Below are 13461 nucleotides of genomic sequence, written 5' to 3' on the forward strand. Positions count from 1 at the left end.
AGATTTCAATCCTTCCTCTAAACAAAACTCTCAGAATAAACACTTCGCCCAACTGATACATTATCCTCAATGATACATCTCTCAGAATTTATGCCCATTCTTTCCTTTTTATTATTGCTTTTCATGTTCATGCCACTTCATGACCATATATTTGAACTACTCTCTTTTTATCTTAGCACTGTTTTCATAAACTTTTTGTATTACTTTTTTGTGATGTTATACCTGTATGTTCATTTCATATTTTTGTACATGATTGACTGCCATTCCTGCTGCTTTGTCAACTTGTGAACGGGGTCAGGACCTCGTCAAGCTCTTGAGCTTTTAGTCCTGTACTCCATCCTGTATAAAGGAAATAAAATGATTGATTGATTGATTGATTGAAGTAATATGCTTAGTTGAGCAAAAGTCCTTCCCGAAAAGCCAGAGCGTTGTCTGAATAAACAACACTAGGCAAGCCGCGTCGCGGCGCAAACTGATGCCAAGCCATTAAAAATGACCCCGCTGTCATATCAGTGCACAACTCTAAGTGGATCACCCGAACGACGGCACACCTAAAAATAACAATAAAGGCTTTCACGGATCTGGATCTTTAACAAAAACCGGACTGGCAAAGTCCACACCCACAACTTGAAATGGGTGTGGTCTCTGCACCCCGTCGGTCGGCAGTGTTGCGGTAGGGGCTGATGCAAGTTGGAGCTCAAACCTAGCACACACTTTGCATCTAGAGATTACCTTTTTCAGACATTGGTGGCCCTTAATCACCCAGAAGCACTCGTATAGCTCTGAAACGGCATTGTTTACAACACTGTGAAGCAGGCGCTGGTGCGTGTAGTTGACGATGAGGTACGTGGAGCGGTGGTCAACTGGTAGTAGGATCAGACACCTCACGTCTTTTGGTGTTTTTATATTGATTGATATGATGGGTTTAACGTCCCAAAACCACTATATGATTATGAGAGACGCCGTAGTGGAGGGCTCCGGAAATTTAGACCACCTGGGGTTCTTTAACGTGCCCCCAAATCTGAGCACATGGGCCTACAACATTTCCGCCTCCATCGGAAATTCAGTCGCCGCAGCTGGGATTTGAACCCGTGACCTGCGGGTCAGCAGCCGAGTACCTTAGCCACTAGACCAACACGGCGGGGCTGGTGTTTTCATATTGTCAAGCGGGTTCTTGATCCTCAAACTTTTGTCATTGTCCAGGAATGGATGCAGATGAAGAATGCGGGACGCCTTAGGTAGTGGTTTGCCTTTTAACGATGAGGCAAATTCAATAAGCTTTTCTGTGCGAGGAGTTACATCTTCAACCATTTCAGCATGTTCATATCGTATTGGCTGATAGCCTCATCGTCGGCTCGCGTGGCTTGGTCGTTTGATGGCAGTCACCGAATGATTCTGTGAATCCTCGAAATGGCTATTTTCCGATTGTCGGCCATGTTCACAAGAGGAGATTTCAGGGGTAATGCAACTTCATATCGTTCTTTTGGGAAAACAATAGTGTTGTTGAGTGCATCTGTAACATGTGTGATGCACTGAGACGTTGGCGCGTGAGACATTCCAATGTCATCGTGCTGCAATCTTTGTAATTGGAAAGCGACCTCGTAATTTTTGTGGAAACCTATTCGAAGAACACATACTTGAGTGATTGCTCTTTTACTTGCGCTTCCAACGCCAGATAAGAAGCCCTAGAGAGTTCAGCATATCTTTGTGTTGATGGCGAGTAAGGCAGGATTTTTTTTCGTCCCACTTCACTTCACTCGTGCTGGGCATGAACTTCCAAAGCTAGTGTGATCCAACGAGGCACTCACACCTGGCTCATACTCTACGCTCGAGTAAATGACTGCGTCAGCCAGACGTTTCCCCTCTGCTACGATGGCTTGAAAAAAACAACTCTGTCTTGGGCCTTCGATCAACTCTTCACAAATAGACGGTACCACTATGGCTTCAACGTCGATGGCTAGGCTGTCATGCTAACTGCGTAGCATGAGCTTGATTATTCTGAACCACCGTGTTTAACTACTGGCTCTACCCAACGCACTGATGGTCATTTGGTGTCGGTGATAGTTGGTAGGTTTAGCTTAGCTGGCTTCCATTATCCAGAACTCCACCTACATAATGACCAGTGACGAAGTCGTCATCCAAGCTCTATAATTCTGGAGTAGAACGTCAGTGATATGTCAGAGAGCTGAGGTTTTCTAAGTAGAAACTTGCACCGTAGCAATCGACCTATTCGAAGAATTAGTCGAAGGTATTTCCAAACTACGAGCATTGCACATCGAGGAGGCGTGTCTGCGTTTGCATGCCTTGCAGTGCACTTTTCATCGGCAATGATGGACAAGGTGCCTTTTTGTCGTGCACCGGAAACATTAACCACCTGTCACAAGCTTGGTGCGCTTCTTGGCAAGAGTGAAGTCACTCGTGCAGTCCTCTGTTTTGTGATTGGTAGCGCAGCAGAAAAAGCAGGACGAGATGCTAGATAGTGTCTTGTTCTGAGGAAACGACGCAGCAGGAGTCGCAAACGGCTTCTTGAATGATCTGTCGAGTATTGAAACACTGCTGCGTTGTGTCTCTGGCAAATTGTTGACTAACAAAATCATTTTTTTGGCATTCAACATCGATGCGGAGAAACTTCATCAATTCCTCAAGTCCTTGATCAGATGAAGCCTGGCTCTTTTGTGTCGCATTCTTTATGCTTTCCTTTCTGAAGTATTCTGTCAGCTTGTATCACTTTTAACAGAGCTTCACTCAGCATAACCACGTACAAAGACTACGTGATTACAAGACTATGCAGTCCCCTCCGGTTCAGTCGCACTGTGTCGACAAGCTTGCACAGAGCAGTGACATCAGTCGGTAATTTCACTGGTTTCAGCGTGCGCAAGTTTTCTAGGTACTTCTGCTCAATGATCTTCTGGTTTCCGAACCGACATTTGAAAATTTCGAGCGCATCATCGTAACAAGTATCGGTCACCTGAATACTTGCACAGCTTGAGCTGCAGGTCCATCCAATCATCCAGTAGTGAGACCAAATAGTGAAACCAGTTCGTGTTGGAAAGCCTAGGGTTCTCGTGCACAGAGTGCAAGAACATATCCCAAAAAGGTTCCCACTTGGCCGCAGTCCCGTCAAAACGAAGAAGCTCCAACTTGGGAATTCGTGCTCCAAACTCACGTTGTGGAAGTCGTTCATATCCGTTCGGTGCACCCTCATAAGACCTTACACCCATGGCTTACGTTGTGAACTACACCGGCGTAACAGAACTCTTCAGAATGGTGATGTGGTGCTCGAGCAATGCCAGAGTACTGTTCGTGGCGTCATCGTATTGCATGAACACTTCATAGTCGCCTGCCGCGAGGTCGTCTGTCATCAGGACTCCAACGTCGCTTCTCAAGGCTTCAAGTCCCAGGTTGCTGGCACGTAGGCAGCCATGGAGAATTCGAAGTAAAAAAAAAAACTCGAACTGATTGGACTGGAGCACCTGGTTGACCTCGTTGATGATTTTGGTGTTCATCGTTCACTGTGAGGCCCGCTTGTTCTTCACTAGCTTCATGCCAGTCTAGTTCAAAGTGCAGCTCACCCACACCAGGAATGAAAAGCTCGGGTCGTTGCTGGTTTGATTCTCGGGTCACCGGCACCAAAATCAATGTGGAAAAACCACGCCTCGGCGTCTAGATGCGCCAAATGAAGGAGACGCAAACCCAAGCATCTATGTGAAAAGAGCGTGTTCTATTTCCTTGAAGTTCTCTTCCTCTTCATCATTATCAGTCCTTAGATGTGCGCGCTATACGCGCGGGAGGTTCAAACAGTTTACAGCAGCGCTAAAGGCCTTCCCTTCTCCTTTTCCTGGACTCTTTCGCAATTTTTTTCCTCCTGTGTACAAAGCTGAGCGAGTGGCCCAAGCATTAGAGAAATTGTACAGTGCACGCTGTTCTGTCATCACCATTGACAGGCGAGCACACCCAATTATGCAGCACAGCGCAATTGAAAGCATAAACGTGGCTAACGATCGGTAAGCGGCAATACTATATCTATGTCTCTAATCATAAGGCTAGTGAGCTGTGCCATGGGAAACACTTGTGGCGTTTTATTCAGAGACGATAGTACGTGCAACAAGTTTAAGTGTGCGTCCAACTAACCCTACATGTCCCCAATGACCCACTGGTCAGTGAGCTTGCCTATTTTATTTTGTCGGCAAACGTTTTTTTACTATGGGAGTGGTGGCTGGGGGTGGAGTGTGAACTTTGTTTCCCTCAAGTCTGTTTACACAATGCGAAGTATTTCGTATAGGCCGTAAAAATGATCGCACTTCTTACAAAGCAGCGTAGACTCTTGTTACCTCGCTTTGAAGGACGTTCGCGCTTTTATTTAAGCTGTTTGAACGCCATCTAGCCCACTAAGTTACACCGATACTCGGGCTCGTGATCCTGACGATAGCCGCGAATATATAGAAAATGTGTTAACTGCTAACATTTCTTGACCTCCTGTAAGGCTTGCAGCCATATAAAGAGCTATCTCTAGAAGGAAATACAGCTAGTAGTCGTGAAACGCTTTGCGATAAGAGCCAATCATACAAAATGCTGCTTTTCTAACCTGGGTCAAGCAGACGACATGCGCCGAATCTCGCCATTTTCTTCACCGAGGCGTGGTTCGCAGTGCCGCCATTGGTGGTGCACGAGGCGAAGAGACAAGGGCTCGGCTACCTTTTGAAGTAGAGGACCGAGTTGCATGAAGGGTACCAGATGAGAAATCGGGGATCAGGTGCTTTGCATGCGAAGAGAACAAAAATTTGGTGAATTGAATATAATCTGCAAAACTGGAACGAAAATTCCTAAACTTGTGCCTTCAATTATCAAACAATCAACGTATTCGATATCATTTTGATTAGGATTTGAATTACTTAAAATATTGAAGTTTTAGAAATAAACGGTTAATGCTCCTGTTAAAGTGGTCTCACTGCAGTAAAGAAATGCTATACCATGAACGCATCGCTCCAAAAAACCTGCGCACTGCCGTGAACCCCCACTGCAAGGTTAAGCGAACATTCTACCCTCACATCAATTGTTCATGTTTTTTTTTTAAGTTAAACAGCTTTCAATGTCGGCTTACATGCTCTAAGTACGGTGACTTTTACAACGTGACATATTTCTTTTATAGGTCATTTCTTATATTCTACCAAGAGTCAAATCCTGCATGCTATTGCAAGTTGCGTCCACTTCCTCTGAAGCAAGAAGAATGATATTAGCATACGTTTTGTTTCATTTTTGAAAAAAAAAAGTATTACACAGGCTGGTCAGACCAAAAGAAATATGCTAATATTCTTTCTTATATGCGTTACATATTATTCAGATATGATTCGAAATTATACGAACCAAATCCCTATTCGCTTCGTAGTCGCTTCCCCGTAAAGTTTGCCCCACCGCGGTGGTCTAGTGGCTAAGGTACTCGGCTGCTGACCCGCAGGGCGCGGGTTTGAATCCCGGCTGCGGCGGCTGCATTTCCGATGGAGACGGAAATGTTGTAGGCCCGTGTACTCAGATTTGGGTGCACGTTAAAGAACCCCAGGTGGTCTAAATTTCCGGAGCCCTCCACTACGGCGACTCTCATAATCATATAGTGGTTTTGGGACGTTAAACCCCACATATCAATCAATCCATCCCCGTAAAGTTTACTGTTGGAACAAGCTTTAAAACAATGTTTATTTTTAGCGCGCGTGTCTGAAGATTGCATAGGTTCAACAAAACAAAAACATAGGTTCAAGAAAAACAAAAAAGAAAAAAAGTCGGGGCGTATTGAACTGGCGGAGCAAGGATAAAGACGCATAGAAGGTGATGTGCACATAGCTGGCCCTGGAGTTTCGGGGTTGTGTTAAAACTTTGAATCATTGATCAGTATCCGCCTGTTGCATGTGTCGGTAAAGCATATCAAGGTGGTCCTTCGCAGCAGGTCGTCGTATTTAACGTCCACAGCGTGACTAAGAAATGCCTACACAGGACGTTGAGGAAGACATACGTAATTCGTCTTGCCCATCCCCGTGAGAGGCGACCCGGAAAGACTCACCATGACTGGCGGAGAAGAGTTGCTGACAGAGCTAGTTGGTTGTACATACCTCAGGTTAGCAGCGCGAAAATAAAACACGGCGGACAGAAAAAAGACAGAAAAAAGACAAAAGTTCTGGCAGGTAATGAAGCTGTTATCGGCTCCACTCTTACTAACGAATATGGGGAGGTTCTTTTAGATACTGAGTGCGCTTATGCTTTCAATAACGCCTTCTCATCTGTATTTACTAACAAACCAAACGCACCCTTACCTGTATTTTCTTCTAATATCACTCTTGCCATGCCTGAAATCAGTTTTACTGCTGACGGTATCTCATCCCTCACTGAAATGGATAAGGATCTGGACTTGATGGTATTATGTCAAACTATTGAAAAATACACGTCATATTGCGTCGGAGTATCTTGTTTTGTTATTTTCGCAATCTCTTTCAACAGGCATCATCTCAGACGATTGGAAAGTGGGAAAGGTCGTTTCTGTCTTCAAATCTGGTAACAGGAACTCTCCACTAAACTACCGACCAATTTCTTTGACCAGCGTACCCTGCAAACTCATGGAACACGTCCTTTACTCTTACGTCATGAACTTTCTCGACTCCGATAACTTGTTTCATCATTCTCAACATGAGTTTCGTAGGGGCCACTCTTGCGAAACCCAGCTTGCCATCTTTGATCATGACCTTCATGCCAACCTCGACATTAACAAACAAACCAATTCTATATTCCTTGATTTTGCGAAAGCTTTTGATAAAGTACCTCACAAACGCTTAATAATAAAACTGTATTCGTTAAACTTGCACCCATATGTACTTAACTGGATAAAATAACTCCTCATTCACCGCATGCAATCAGAGTTTACAACTGATAGTTTGTCAGTCCCTCTTCCGGTAATATCGGGTGTACCTCTGGGCTCTGTCCTTGGTCCTCTTTTATTTCTAAGTTACATTAATGACCTTCTGATGCACTTATCTTCAAATTGCTGCATGTTTGCTGATGGCTGTGTCATTTATCACACCGTCACTGACCCTTCTGACCAAATGTTATTATAAGAAGACCTCAACGATATACTACAATAGTGTGATGACTGGCTTATGACCTTAAACCCTATAATAAATGCAAACTAATCTCATTCACTCGCAGTCTAAACCCTCTTCGCTTTTTTTATAATATAGCTAACGTCCCTGTCGAATCAGTAACCACTTGCAAATACCTTGGAGTGACCCTATGCTATATACAATTGTTGTGGAACACTCACATTAATAAAATAGTATCAACATCTAACAGAACCTTGGGCTTCTTAAAACGCCACTTACGCAGCCCTCCGTGTCATCTAAAACTACTTGCTTATACATCATTAGTTAGGTCTAAGTAAGCATGTGTATCTCCCATCTGGAACCTGCCTGAAGTTGGTTTTACAAATTCCCTTGAATCCATTCAAAATCGTGCAACTAGACTCATTCATGCTTTATACTCATACGACATCAGTGTTTCATCCCTCAAAGCCGTGCGTAACTAATCACTTTTACCATGTCGCCGATGCAACGCAACCCTCTCATTATTCCAAAAGTTTTTTTCACTCTCCCCTCAACCGCTCTCCTTACAGTATCCCTGCAGGTGACACATATCATCGCGCCGGCCATGCACTTCAAGTTTTTCGCCCACGTGCCTATACTAAAACATTTTCAACTTTTTTTTCCAGAGCCGCAAAATACTGGAATGCCCTCCCCCACGATATCGCCACAAACACCTCTGTATCAAGCTTCATGCATAATATTTCAAATGTAACTTCACATTGTTCATTGTGACAAAACTATTGATTGTATGTTACCCACCCCTTATGTAATACCCGCTCGGGGGTTTTTAAGGAACTAAAAATGAAATGAAATGAAATGAAAGAGTGCTCACTTCCAACTGTTATTTTCGTGTTGTTAACAGTAAGGGGAAGAGCAGTGGCGCGCAGTCTCGAGGCGGGTGGATGAAGCCAGTGGCTCCGCGGTGACATCACGGCGCACGCGCATTCGCACGCAGCCGGCATGAGCTCGACGGAGCCGTGTCTGGGTAGGGTGGAGATAAAGTATGTCTCCGGTCGCTAGTCATCGCGTGGCTGTTCTGTTCTCGACGAACAGACCAACAGATACATAAACGGCTATACTGTTAAAAAGTGGTTTCAATTTGACTGCTGGGGCTGAAAGTTCTTAGTCGACTCGCAAATATCTATATCAAAGATTGCTCCACCACAGTCGCTGAGAGTCATGGAGACATTCATGGGTTAGTCGGCCAGCGATCTCAGCTTGTTCCTGTTTAATCCCATTTGAGGTCAATGCTATCATGTCGGCTCTCAGATAGGAAGTGACAAGAAAAAGGGGGGTAAGGTTCTATCATCGTTCCACGTCCTGCATGCGGTCCGCGTGCTTCAGATTGCCGACACCTGCTATGGGCTATTTTGGGAATTGGTTTTGGTGTCAGCCTAATGGGCTGTTATGCTGGTTGTTTTTGGTCTTAAAGAAAAACACTGTTGCACCGTTCGCTACCGTACAGAAAATATTTATGGTATATGCATATCCGCCTGAAAATGGTTATGCTAATGCATTCCACATTTTACGACATCATTATTTATGTCACAGCATACAAAAATACAAAACAATTTTGGTTAAAAGCCCAATATCATGGCCCTATCGTAAAACTATCTATAACACATTTCGCGATCCACAGTCTCTCGATGCACGCATTATTTAAACTGTACATGGCAAACCAAATCTCAACAAGATAAATAATATTCACCGTGTCTCAGTCACAATAGAGAAGTGTTGAGAATGCTTTGAATGAAGAGAGAGAGAAATAATTAAAAGGAAGAGACAGGGAGGTTAACCTAGACGAACTGGTTTGCTACCCTGTACGGGGGTGGGGAAAAGGGTCGGAAAGAGGATAGCTACAGAGAGATATAAAATAAATTTAAAAAAAAAAGAATATGACCTCGTTTTCCTTAATTTACGCTTAGGGACAATTTTGTATAGATTACATATAACCGAGATAACTAGAGCCTACCAAGTGAAGCCTTTCTTCAGTACTTTCACATGCATACGGGGTCGCGCATTATGTAAGTACAGCTGAAGTTGCCATGAGCGAAAGCCCCTGACAGCGATAAGTTTTCGTTTCAACAAGAAGCGCCTCGGCCAAACAGAGCTGTACGCAGCCATCATTGGAGGCTATTGTACCTTACAGGAGCGGTCACATTTTTTAGGAAAGTCTACGCCCGCGCTTGCTTCGTATCAAGTACGAGCGCAGTCGGGCTCAGGATCTTTTACGTCCGGCAGACGCTTTCCTATTCAGACAGACTGGTCATGAAGGATCATGAAGCTATAGATAAGAGCAAGTAAAGAAAAGATGTAAATGCAGCTTACTCGTATACTTCCACCGAACGAAGAAGTGTACTGTGCTTGAGACAATCTTTATGCAAGCTTGACGGCCAGCACTGGAACACCAGGAATATAGCGGTGGTTTTTCGCACGAACAGATAGCTTTGAAATACGTAGACACTATTCTAACATCTTCCAAAAGACGTTTTCAGAGATTAAGCATAACATACGATATAAAAATAGTAATGACTTGCTTTTAGAGAAATCCGCGTATATTATTCTATTCATCCACATATTATTACAAAGAGAGCGACATTGATAACATATACGCTTACCTAATACTGAATGGCCTATGGCACAGGTGATTTCAACAGTAAAGTTACATAAACTCTAACATACGCCAGCCGAAAGACGCATGCCCCGCATAGTGATCTCTGAGCAACGAGTTATGCCGGGCTTCGACCTCGCAAGCCTGCTTGACGTGGTGGACGACAAAGCTACAAACTCACCGGTGTAGCCGGCACGTTTTGCCAGATGTATCGCAGAAAGTGTGACTTACAACCCTGAACAAGAGTCATTTAGGTGATATTGATGCCCTTGGCGTATACATACAATACAAATTACAGCTAAATCTGTCTGGGAGTTAGCCCCCTACAGCGTGAGCAAATCATTTTATTTGGACATTCTCAAAGCTTTGTGATTTGCGTGCCTAAGTGCGCGCTACGTATACGAGCACCTGAAGGAAGATCTTAAATTTGTATCGCAATTTATTCAACCACGCAGCCTCAAAAAAATAAAAAAACCATTCCATTGCTTGTTTCGAACGCAAATGCTCTGAAGTAACATAATGGTTCATTGACTTCAACACATGTAGGTTGAAGAGCCATGAAGGGCTAACGAATATCAAAGTTTTGGGCTTAGCTACACAACTGATTATTGTGATCGATGACTCGGAAAAATTAACAGCATAGTTAAAAATCTGCGCACGTTTTTTTAATACCCCTATGTCCTGGCTACATCCCGGAGGCCCAGCCGATATATTGCATGACTTACTGTCATAGCGCCAGTTCCAGCACAAACCAAAAATCTATAGATATACTGCACTTAATCTCTGTAGAGAACCAAGCATTCATCTTGAAGGTATTGATGAAGCATATCATATAAGAACAGATGTATAGTAACAGCTGTGACCAGTTCTTTCGTTTTATTTTCTTTTTCCTTCACATCCACCATCGGACCACTCCTCCTTCAGATGTTCTTTGCCTACGCCGTGCAAAATATTTCGCCGCCCTTCGACTCACAGGTGTAAAAGACTTTTTCGATTACCTTCGTGTTGCGAAAACGTACAACACGTCCGAATGCATTACCTTGCCTACAAAGGAGCGGATCACCTCATTATTGTCGAGAACCAGTGGCGTACGGACGTCGTGCAGGGTTCGGTGATGACATTGTCTCCATGCGGGCGAGGCGCCGGAAGCCGCACGACCTGTCGGAAATTGTTATTACGCCCGCATGGAATTCGATGTGCCATCCGGCGCACTCTTTTGTTGGCACCGAGCGAGTCGCGGAAGAGAGAGCCACGTGCTCGTGCCACTGTTCGCACCCGTACCTAGTAATTACGGGCCGCGTATTCCCTCTGTGCGCTCCTCTATGGCCGCAGCTCAGTTACACACAGAGGGGCAGCAGTGACACAACAAACGTGACAGCGTATGTATACACCATCGACTCCAAGAGTTTGTGGAAAGCGTGAACCGCGAAATGAATACATGGAGACCAGGTTGTTTTCTCAGTCAGTGAACGAGCCCAGAAATATAAAGGTACCGCTATTATGTTTGCGACCAGTGAACTTAATTTCTAGCGGCGGCACCAAGTACAAGAAATTTTTAAAAATTAGTATTGTGGCTCCACTCTTATGATGGCGTTCATCATCGGGTGAATTTCTGCACCGACGCTCTATAGGCAACGCATGTGGCTGTCATGTTGATTAAGAACTCATTATTAAAATGTTAATGGTTTTTGGGCATTCGGGGAAAGGTAGCAGAAATGGTATGTTTGGCCGCAAAGTAGAAGCATTAATGGCGATGGCGAAAAATGGGAATGCCACATGAAGAATGGTAAGGAGTTCAAAGCACAGTATGACATTCCGGTATCACTCACATTAAATCATAGCTGTCACTGCTCTCTTTAGATTCCCGCGGAAAGATTGCCTTGATGTGCCTGTTTCACAAAATAACGTCAGCTAAGCACTCTCTCTTTCTCACCCAGAAGATACGGGCTTCTAGCCGTTTGCACAAAAGCCGTTATTTAAACGTATTATTCTCATCGGCATTACCAGAAGCACATCAATTTGTTCTTTTCGGAATACGGAATGGTCTTTCCGAAACTTTTGTGAACATTGATAGTACTGTATTGTTTTGTCATGAAGTTACTATCATTTTTTCATCACCAGAGGCTTCAACCTTCCAATAAAGCATGCGTAATCCCCATTGCTAGCTATTGTATAAAATGTTACTGTGATGTCATATACCCTAACAAATGAGCATGTCGTCATATTTTGTTTCTTAGCTCCATGTCCGGTTTGCTTTCGCTAGCAATTATTTAACGTTATTCTTTAGTTTTATGCACTAGAATGCGTAATAATGTGCTTCGATGATTTAAATAATGGGATTACGCACTGTATAATCCCCCCTCACATAATACTCCAGCTGGAGCCTGGGGGGCGGGGGGGGGGCTTTGTGAATAAATTAATAAAACCTTTACTAACCATTGTCACTGCTCGACATTGGCAGAGGGCTGCTGAAACATGAAACAGGACGCACGAAAAGAAGACACAGGACGAGCTCGAACTAACAACTGGTACGGCTGTTACTTACATTAGCCTCTACTTTGGTTCTTCCAGCTAGCAGCTTACTCTAATCTCGCGTTCTCGCAAGAACCAAAAATTTATAACTAACGTTCGTCAGCAGCGAGAGGACGCAATAGCAGCACGGGCCATGACGTAGCATGGCTCGCATTATTAGGGCTGTTTCACATGCCGTGATAGCAGTGAAAGAAAAAAAAATCTGCGCTCGCTTTATTTACTCTGTTCGCGACCGCCGCCAATGGCAGTTTTGCTTCATATGGACTGCAAATGTTCTGAAATTTTCGCTGTGTGACTGACGCGGTGAACAACGCTTTTTTTTCGCTGTTCTTTGTAGCATACACTGCAGAATTTTGCCGATGTAACAAACTCTGCGTGATGATATTCATAGGTTTTTATAAATGGTAACGAAGAACACTAGTGTTTCTTCAATCAATAACACTCTTCAATAACACTTTTCAATATATTTCACGGAAGCAACAGCGATCATAACAAAAACAAACACGTCGACACAATGTAAGCGGCTTCATCTAGCACGGTGCTTTTTCGGTGAACTCCGACTAAAAAATCACTCCGCCGCTGTGGAGAGCAAAAAACATACCAGCATCCATGGCAACTAGCCACTGATAGCTGCGGTGTGAGCAAATAGCCCTCTTTTCTGTGAGTAAGTGTGGAGCCTAAAAACCACCCAGTTTTTTGTCATAAAAATAGCAAATAAGCATAATTTTTATTTCACCACGTGTAACGTTTCATGCGTTTGATTCACAAGCGTCTGCGTTTTATCCAACTCCCCAATGCTACTGCTCCTCCGAACGTCAAAGCAGTGTTCTCGTGGCTTCAGGTGCACATCATTGCAGCCGGAGCTAGTCTCAAAGGCCATAGCCCACCGAACACAGAACGCAGCTACTAGCCGGGCGACTGCCTTTATAGCACACTTTCCAAGCCATATAGCAGGTGATAAATGGATAATTGAATGCTTTGAAGAACCTCCGAGCTCTGTGCACGAACAACGGTAAATGATGTTTATAAACAGGTTGCCGTTAATTCACTGGAGGATATCAGGTACGTGGTGGAGTCATCTAACACAGAACGCTGCGGAGTGAGGAGACAGCAGGTCGATTTCCTAATCGGGTGGTATATATTTATAATATATATATATATATATATATATATATATGAGATCTAACAGACAGTAAT

At 43.9% G+C, this 13461-nt stretch overlaps 1 protein-coding gene across 1 annotated transcript in view; it reads right to left on the reverse strand.

The window, feature by feature from the left end:
• Nucleotides 1-4753, reverse strand: part of LOC119177337 (tachykinin-like peptides receptor 99D) — a 479365-nt gene extending 474612 nt beyond the window's left edge. Inside the window, exon 1 of the mRNA XM_037428811.2 lies at nucleotides 4586-4753. The gene's annotated coding sequence lies outside the window, so the exon portion shown is untranslated. The remainder of the gene's footprint in view (nucleotides 1-4585) is intronic.
• Between the last annotated feature and the right edge of the window lie 8708 nt (nucleotides 4754-13461).

This window comes from Rhipicephalus microplus, chromosome X (assembly GCF_043290135.1).
Source record: "Rhipicephalus microplus isolate Deutch F79 chromosome X, USDA_Rmic, whole genome shotgun sequence".
Lineage (NCBI taxonomy): Eukaryota > Metazoa > Arthropoda > Arachnida > Ixodida > Ixodidae > Rhipicephalus > Rhipicephalus microplus.